Source organism: Mytilus californianus, unplaced genomic scaffold, assembly GCF_021869535.1.
Source record: "Mytilus californianus isolate M0D057914Y unplaced genomic scaffold, xbMytCali1.0.p SCAF_10, whole genome shotgun sequence".
NCBI classification, from domain to species: domain Eukaryota; kingdom Metazoa; phylum Mollusca; class Bivalvia; order Mytilida; family Mytilidae; genus Mytilus; species Mytilus californianus.
In genome coordinates this window covers 58,765,174-58,774,618 of record NW_026262582.1, presented here as the reverse complement: position 1 = coordinate 58,774,618, position 9,445 = coordinate 58,765,174, and the positions used below count along the sequence as shown (strand labels likewise).

At 33.6% G+C, this 9,445-nt stretch overlaps 1 protein-coding gene across 1 annotated transcript in view; it reads left to right on the top strand.

Annotated features, from left to right (window-relative positions):
• Window positions 1-8,581: 8,581 nt before the first annotated feature.
• Window positions 8,582-9,445, top strand: part of LOC127718886 (frizzled-5-like) — a 56,920-nt gene continuing 56,056 nt past the window's right edge. The window contains exon 1 of the mRNA XM_052224950.1: window positions 8,582-8,756. The gene's annotated coding sequence lies outside the window, so the exon portion shown is untranslated. The remainder of the gene's footprint in view (window positions 8,757-9,445) is intronic.

Here is a 9,445-nt window from a genome sequence, read left to right as displayed (position 1 = left end):
CTTGATTTACTGTCAGCTTGTATCCAAAGGTCATGTTTACAAAACTGTCACTCGGCAAGGATCGCTGTTAATCTCTAGAAGATAAAAACATACCATGTCCATGTAGAATATGAAATGTCCGTAGAAAGTTATCGGGAGATGGAGGGGTTTAATTAAGTTGTTAGTCAATTGTGTACCTTCATTTTTATGCCCCCGCCGTAGCGAAGGGGGCATTAAGTTTTACCCTTGTCCGTCCGTCCGTACGTACGTACGTCCCAAAGTTGGTTTCCGTTCTCTAACTTTAGTTTGCCCCAACCAAATGTTATGAAACTTATACACAATACGTAATACCACAAAACACAGATCAAGTTTGAATTTTGGTGGTGTCACTTTAACCGTTCTAGAGTTATGCCCCTTTAGAAATAGAAAAATTGCTGATTTTTTCGTTTCCGTTCTCTAACTTAAGTTTGCCTCAACCAAATGTTATGAAACTTATACACATAGCTTATTACCACAAAATACAGATTAAGTTTGAATTTTGGTGGTGTCACTTAAACCGTTCTAGAGTTATGCCCTTTTACAAAGGGAAAAATTGCTGAATTTTTCGTTTCCGTTCTCTTACTTTAGTTTGCCTCAACCAAATGTTATGAAACTTATACACAATGCGTATTACCACTAAACACAGATCAAGTTTGAATTTTGGTGGTGTCACTTTAACTGTTCTAGAGTTATGCCCCTTTACGAACGGAAAATTGCTGAATTTTTCGTTTCCGTTCTCTAACTTAAGTTTGCCTCAACCAAATGTAATTAAACTTATACACAATACTTATTACCACAAAACTCAGATCAAGTTTGAATTTTGGTGGTGTCACTTTAACCGTTCTAAAGTTATGCCCGTTTACAAAGGGAAAAAATGCTGAATTTTTCGTTTCCGTTCTCTAACTTAAGTTTGCATCAACCAAATGTAATGAAACTTATACACAATACTTATTACCACAAAACTTAGATCAAATACATATTTGGGTAGTGTCACTTTTACCGTTCTTCAGTTCCTTTATATCTTTATATGATATGCAAGCGGGGCATCATATGTGTCCCATAGACACATTCCCCATTTATTAGTCCCCTACCGACGAAGTCAAAGGGGACTTTAGGTTTGAACTCCGTCCGTCTGTCTGTCTGTCTGTCTGTCTGTCTGTCTGTCTGTCTGTCTGTCTGTCCATATGTCAGTCCGGTAAATCAGTTTTCCAGACTTTTTTTCTTCGTGCTTGAAGATATTGATTTGATATTTGGTTTATTGATTTATCATGACAAGTTACAGATCAAGTTCAATTTTCACGATTTTAGCTTTTCTTTTTGTTCAGTTAAAGCCCTTTCCCTAGATTTAATTTTTTGATGAAATACTTATTAATTAGTAGATTTCTGTTCAAAGGGAAATAACTCATTTTTTAAAAGACAAAATGACATTTTGGATTCTTTTCCTTTTCTTTGGTAAATTGTTTGAAGAATTTAGTGGTAGGTTTGTTTGTCATTCTAGAAGATATTGATTTGATAACTAGTATATAGTTTTATCATGACAAGTTACAGATCAAGTTGGAATTTTGTTCCAGTCTGATAATTTGTGCAGAGTTATGGTCTTTGGACATAGAAAATTCACCTAAATAATCAGTTTTCAACAGTTTTTTTCGTCATGCTTGAAGATTTTGACTTGATATTTTTATGTAGTTTACACCATGACAAGTTATAGATCAGGTTAGAATCTGTTCCATTACAATGCATTTGTAACCGGTAGGGGACTATGTATTGCCATGCAATACTCACAGAATGCTTGTTTAATAAGTGTTAGTATTAATTTACTTGGATTGCCAGTTTTCTTGCCGAAAATTGATGTTCTCTCCTCCACCAATAAGAACTGTCTGCCTTGATATAGCCAAGAGTGATGAAAGTGGCATTTATCACCAACAATAAATCAATAATTTTAAGAGACACTAACAGAGGTTCAAGGGGGGTGTGGCAATCAAAAGCAACAGTCAACACTATTGCCAATAGAAAACTGAAAAGAGAGTTCCACAAATGTTAAACATTAAAAGTTTAGGTACTAGAATACGAAACCCGCCGAAGACCGGATTTAACTCCGAAAGAGTTATCACCCCTTGCCCCACTAGAAGTACCATTCTGGCTTCACGTTGCTGATACATTCGTAACAAGTACAAATCTGGTGAATAGTCTCATTTTGGTAGAAGTCCTATATATGCACGGAACGAAGGACGGCATTGTGGGTTCGACAATTGATCATATACATACATTGTCCTCTGTCATATCAACGTCAGTGGATAATTCACATTCCAATGTCCACGATTATTTATACTAAATCATTTATCTGTTGTCAAATTGAAATATACAGTCTTGTAAAATATAGTTTATGAAATATACAGTTTCTTCAAATATTGAAATATGCGTTCTGTGTGACAGTCTTGTTTTTGAACTGGTATTGAAATATGTGGTCCATGTGGTAGTCTTGTTATGAAGGCGGTATTGAAATATGTGGTCCATGTGGTAGTCTTGTTATGAAGGCGGTATTGAAATATGTGGTCCATGTGGTAGTCTTGTTATGAAGGCGGTATTGAAATATGTTGTCCATGTGGTAGTCTTGTTATTAAGGCGGTATTGGAATATGTTGGCGTAGTGGCAGTCTGGTTCTGAAGGCCGTATTGAAATGTGTGGTATTTCTGGCAGCTTGTTTATCGAGGCGGTTACAGTATTATGAGGTCCTTGTGGCCGTCTGGATATCTCGAGGTTGTATTGAAATATGTGGTCGTTGTTGCAGTCTTGTCATGGAGGTATTGAGGCGGTCTCTATTTGTCAAATACTCGGACAGCAACGTTTCTCACAAAGAGTTAATTTGATTCATGGGGAGAGATTGGAATGGAAAGATTGGTCTGTCAGAGTATTTATTTTTTTTTAATTTTACCAGAGAGAGTATTTATTTTCAATATGTTGCTTATATTAAGAGGGATTAAATTGCCTAGTCCGGTCAGTACAGTATATTTATTTCCAACGTTTTTGAACCGGAACATTTGTTTCCAAAAACATTCTTGGCTTCCGACCCAGAATCGATTGGTCTGGTCGCCCCGTTAGTTCACAGGATTATTGTATTTAAAACACCTTCTTTTCTACTTTTCTAGTTTCACACGTGTTAATTATATCTGTTGCAATCTATGAAGGGTAAATATCTTATGTCATTTTGATTATAAATTTATGTGAATATCCTTCAAGATGTATTCATGCAAATGTTCCTATCAACATGCTTTCTGTGAAGAATTTTCTATTATCGGTGTCTATCTATCACTGAATTATCTTCCCTTATCTCATCCAGTATATATAAATATGTTAATAATGTCTCACACTTAACAGAGTGATAGTAGAGAAAATGCTTTGTGTGTGTTGTATACAAATTGGGGGATGATGCTAAACGCCTTGTTGACAAAAAGCTGGCGAAGTTCTGCTTTCAAACGGACAAGATTCGCTTCTTGTAACGAAAAGTTACATTTACATAGTTTCCCATATACCGAAAAGTGGTAGAGCTTCGCTAGCGAGATGACTTAATGGAGTTGCATCTTATTTGGTTTCTCTTTCGGCACGCACTTACATTGATTGATTTTGGCAGACCTGTACTGTGCTCTTAGAAAACAATGGAATTTTCTGCAGATTAGAATTGCTGATTTCAAAAACGAGTTTGATATTTTTTTTGCGAGTATTTTAGATCTACTTTTCTACATCTAATGTATCATGCAGTGCAACCTCAATACCCTTCTCCAGAGAAACATTAGACTCGAAAACTATTATTAAAACCATTGGATCTGAAAGTGTGTTTGCAGCAGTGCAGAGCGTCCCTTATGTCGAGTATATAAAAGATATTTACAATTATAATTTTGCATGATCTTGAAGTACAAGTTAAAATGAAAAAAAGGATGAATTGAATCATAAATCGAGAATGAAAAATGCACTTTGTGCAAAGAGTCGATTGCATACAATGTATACAAGTTCAATTGAGTTTACTTATCTTACAGAATCATACAGGTGTTACATAAAGCATATGTTTGACAAAACATATCTATCTAAACATGGGTTCATCTTGGTTATGTTGCAAAGGGTGGTCTTTGGTTGAAAATAATAACATGGCGTCACAAAACATGTCGAAAATTCTCGCCTGACATTCGGAAGGTCTTGTACAATTAACCAGATATAAATATTGTGACATCTGTTTAGATGAGGTACTTAAAATCGCTAATTCCTGCTGATTTTGATCGCATCTGTTTTTTGAATAACATGGATTTTTACTGATAACGCTAATTTGCCTGATTAATGCCTTCATATGTCCAAATCAAGTTCAAGTGTAAATTCCGGTTACAGGTCATTAAACTGTATTTTGTCAGGTGATTAATTTGGCGAAATCTGAAACTATTTACTTCAGAAATTTAAGACTTATGTTGTGTAACTATTGTTAAAGTGTGAGTATACGAGTCTTTGGTGTAATAGATTACGCTCCATATAACAAATCCCCGCCCCGAATTGTTGTAAATGTGAAGGCATTGGATTTACGTCAATCAGACAGCAACCTAACGACATGAACAAAACATATACATCTACACTATAAGGCATTTGAATAAAGGAGATATGTAGTATACGTTAACGACACCAGTGGCGGGTTCATTTTTTTTGGGGGGGGGGAGGGGTCTAATAGGGCGTACGCCCCTTTTTTTTATTGGAAAATGTATTATTTTTTAGAATAAAATCGTCTAAATAAACAATTTTCATGCATTACGTCCCCTTTTTCAAAAATTCTGTAGACAGAAAAAAAACGAAGCAACACCTCCATTACCAATTAACGTCATTTCAAGTTTCCGTCTGTTCTCTTTAAAAAAAAGTTTTGTCAGTCTTTCCTCCATTTGTATTTTCTTTTTTTAGCCGTCTACATGCATGTCGTCAAGATTTTTGTATTTTGCGTCAGTCATCTTGCACCTCGTAAATCAAAATCAGAAAAGGGAGATAATTAGTGTTGTCACAAACATGACAGATATATAGATCGGGAATATAATTACAAGTAATTAATGTCTACATATAACTTGTCAACAGACAAACATGTGGGATTACCGTTGATATAATTATTGCCCCAAAATTACATGAACATGTACCAGTGTGCATATCTGTCTAATTTTCCCAGGTGCTATCTTGACATATAAAGCGTTTAAAAATATCATCGAAATTTCATTATTTGATTACAGATCATCGCTTTTATTATATTGGCCCATTATTTCACAAATAGCCTATTCGGTGGTTGTGTCTCGTCATATTTTTAATGTTTATCTTTTTCTGTAGAATATAATGTTGATGGCAAATATATGAAATCATTTGTGTAATTTATTGACAATTATTTAGACTTGGTGCTATTAAGAACTTGAAGAATTGTACAAACTCTCGTCTATTTGCATACTGTATCTTGACCTTAAGATGTCTTTTTATTTTTGTGGTGTGAGGGTTTCTGTCTTTTCCACGTACATCCATGTTTCCTTTTACCTTTAAGGCTATGTCTGCATTTTGCATTTTGCATTTGTTTTGCTTTGAAAACACACTTAAAAACATGCCAATTAACTTAAGATGTATTCATCTTAACAGCAAATCATTTCTGTTAAATTGTTTATGTGATTATGTATCCGAATTATATTTACAGTATATATATTTTTTTTTATTTGTATTTGACACATAATAAGACATTTAAAATATAATTTGAGTGAGAAAATCATCCGCTTTGACATTGAGCAAAATTAAAACCCTTTAAATTCCTTATTCCTTCAAACGCACACTTTCCAGAGTTCTTGATTTTGGAAAAGATTTGTAGAAGAATTGTGTGTTAGCTATAATAAAAGCTGGCATCAAGTGAACGCTGAACAAACAAAAACACAATGTTTGTCTAATCCAAAATACTATTCTGATGTTACATAAATTATGGCAAATCTTGATGCTAATCAAGTAATCAGTGGCAGTTAATCAGATAATCGTAAATTAATTCATATATTAAATTAAAACCCCGTGCTGGACCTTTATCCACAAGATACATGTAGCTTGTCCCAGTGATATGTGGGGACCAATTATCAGTCATGCAAACACAAGGGCAAATAATTAAAAAGTTTTCTTTAATCTCAAATGCACCCAAACTTCACGAATTTGTTAAACTGCAAAAAAGACATTATTTGTAGAGCGTCTTTCAATATAACACCTGTGTTGATGTTTACATTAATGTATAAAATAAGATAATATTTGCATTATTGTGAAAAGTGACAGAATGTAATCATAAATCATCAATTTTTAATATCCGTTTTATAGTTAGTTACAAGATAAGGGTAGCAGTTGCGTAACTACAACTTTTATGCGAAGATAGTTAATTTCATTCGAAGATAGGTTATACGCTTAACTCACGGAATAAAGAGAGATAACTTATATTTTATTTGGTTACTAAACAAAAAGCCACCAAAAATACCAAGAAAAACTAACTGATTGATATCTATTTGATAAACGCGGTATTCGCTTTTTTTTCTCAAATACCATCAAACGTTGTTTTCTGTCGTACTTACTAAACATTTTATAAGTTTGGAGACTGAACATTCGCTTAATTGGAAATCTTTTTCAGTCTTACATTATACTTTGTGGCCGAATATATGTATATATATTGATCATCAATAATATAATAAACTTCCAATGGTAATTTTAAACGCAGTATATATCAATGTTGTTAGTGACGATCCGTAATTTTGTTGTATTTCCGAACTTCTGTTCAAAAGTATACTCGTTTAAGATATTGAAAATGACCAGTCCTGATAATTAAGAATTGTGTAAATGTTTTTTGTGTAGAAAAATTGTGTTGTTTTTTGGTTACCATTTTGTTTGTTGCATCAAGGCGATTAATACATTCTTGAAACCACAATATTATAAAGAACGTTCACAGTAAAAAAAATATGGAAAATGTACATCGCTTTCAATAATACCATTGAAATTTCATTAACTAATCAACATAGCTAGTGTGTAATCATAAAAAGTCTTTCTCGGGGCCTTAAGGCAATATATTGGAAGAGTTTCTTCATTTCATAACTGATTATATAGTGATACAGATACAGCATATTTATAGATACTTTGCTGCTACACACGGATACACAGCAAACAGAAGTAAAAGCACACAAAGTTTGTTAACTAGTAAAATGTATAAGTTATTAGACCGATTAGTATTTCTCTTAACAACTTATCTCTGCTTTTTACTAGAAAGCATCACGAAATCCACAAAAAAAAAGTGTGAAACTAGTTGCTCCGGAAAGGTAACTGGAAGAAGGAACAAATGCAGTTATCGGTTGTAGCATGCACACAAACGGACGTTTTTGTAACACCGTCAGCTTGAGAGATAATTAGTTTGACGATGTTCTATGATGAATCAGACAGTTGCGACATTTTCCAGTTTGATTTTATGCTTGACCCGTTTATTATTAAACCATTTTACAGAAAAAGGAATTCTACTTAAGCTAGGGGTATTCTATATGTGTAAGAATATGTATTGGAAATTGCGCGAAATAAGACTATTGCTTCATCTATAGAACCCCGTCACATTCTGTATGTGCATGTCACAAGTAAGGGCCTGTAATTCAGTGGTTGTCGTTTGTTGCTATTTATGTCGTATTTGGTTTTCGTTTACTAATTGTTGTGTACATAAATCAGGCAGTTAGTTTTCTCGTTTGAATTGTTTTACATTTGTCATTTCGAGGCCTTTTTTAGCTTAATTTGCGGTGTGGGTTTTGGTCATTGCTAAAGGCTGTATGATGACCTATAGTTGCTTACTTCAACGTCATTAGGTATCTGGTAGACAGTTGTCTCATTTTGGCAATCATACCACATCTTTTTATTTTAAAACACTGGACATAAACTGTATTATATAAGACACGTCTCTCATGAAGATCTTGCCTAAAATATTTACTCCATTTCGGATTTCGTCTTTCGCAGTCATTTCACACTAGATATTAATAATTTTACAAAATGGTCATAGTTAAACAGACATCCCTTTCCTTTCCCACGTAAGCATCGGACTATATGTTGAGCGAAAAAGTAAATACCTATATCTCACAATATGTACTTTCTAGTTTGATAGGATTAATCATATTAATATATATCAACTTGGGATTGAGGAAATAATTTAGATATAAAGGCACTACAAAAATCGTTACATTCCGGTTTGTTTCTTATTAATAAAATGCATTTTATATTAAACTTTAGCGATGACAAAGCAAGAATTAAGAATCAAATTATGAAGTTTTATCAGTATTTTAATACTTGAAACTATAATAAACAATTTCTTTTGTTTACCTTTAAAATTCTACCTTGCTTGTTTGACAGGTGTCACAAGCTAAAATTACAACCAACATTACGATAGCTGTACATTTTTGATGCAATCTGTATGCTAAAGTGTCGATTTACGCACAATCTTTTAAGTAAAGTGTAAATTTACAAACTTATAAGTTGCACTTTGCAGTACCGATTGCTTAAATCTTGTGTGGGGGTTGAAATATGAAACATGAAATGAATTATAGTTCGTATAGTTTTATTCTCAACCTGTTTCTCAAATGTGCTCCCAGCTTAGTACAAGTACCTCCTAAATGGAACTTTCAATTATTTACAAATTAATCGTGATTCTTATTTAGTTGTTTAGGGAATTAGATTTCAAAATTTTCTTCTTAAGGGTAAGTCAATTTTAAATTACATATACTATGAAATTAGTTGAAATAGAATTGTCACCCATGTTTTTGTCCTTTTTGGGATAAATGGACAGTTGTTTACCGTCAAATGGCAATTATTATAAAAAAAAATAATGCATATTGAGGAAAAAAATATGTTAATGTGATATGCATATGAATTATGGTTGTGTACTATATATAGGCATCCTGAGTCTATATTCTTTTCTCGATGAAACAGTACGCATGAAGAAATGTCCCCTCATTCGTACACAGTCCTTGCTCCTACTCCTAAATACCCCTTGCTTTCAGCGGAGAAACAGTGAAGTATCTTTTTTATATATTTGTCACATATAGAGGAGACTATGTTTTCCGGTCTTGCGTATGAACGTCGGCTCGTCTGCTAGTCCATCCGTCAGTCCCGTATCATGTTAACGTGGATGTTGGTTTAAGGTAATTGACAACAAATTAAGTTGTGTTCACGTAATCTTGAAACCTAATTCACATAATAATTACGGTGTGGTCTATTAAAACGTTATGCCAAAATTAGTTGTTTAACCCAGATTATGTACATGTAGTTCCCTGAGCATGGAAATGCAGAAGTGTGAGCAGGGCATGGTGTTCTTTAGACTCATATTCTTTTTAAGTCTTTAGCCAGTTTGATCTGCATGGTCGGTGATTGAACATAAGAGTAATCA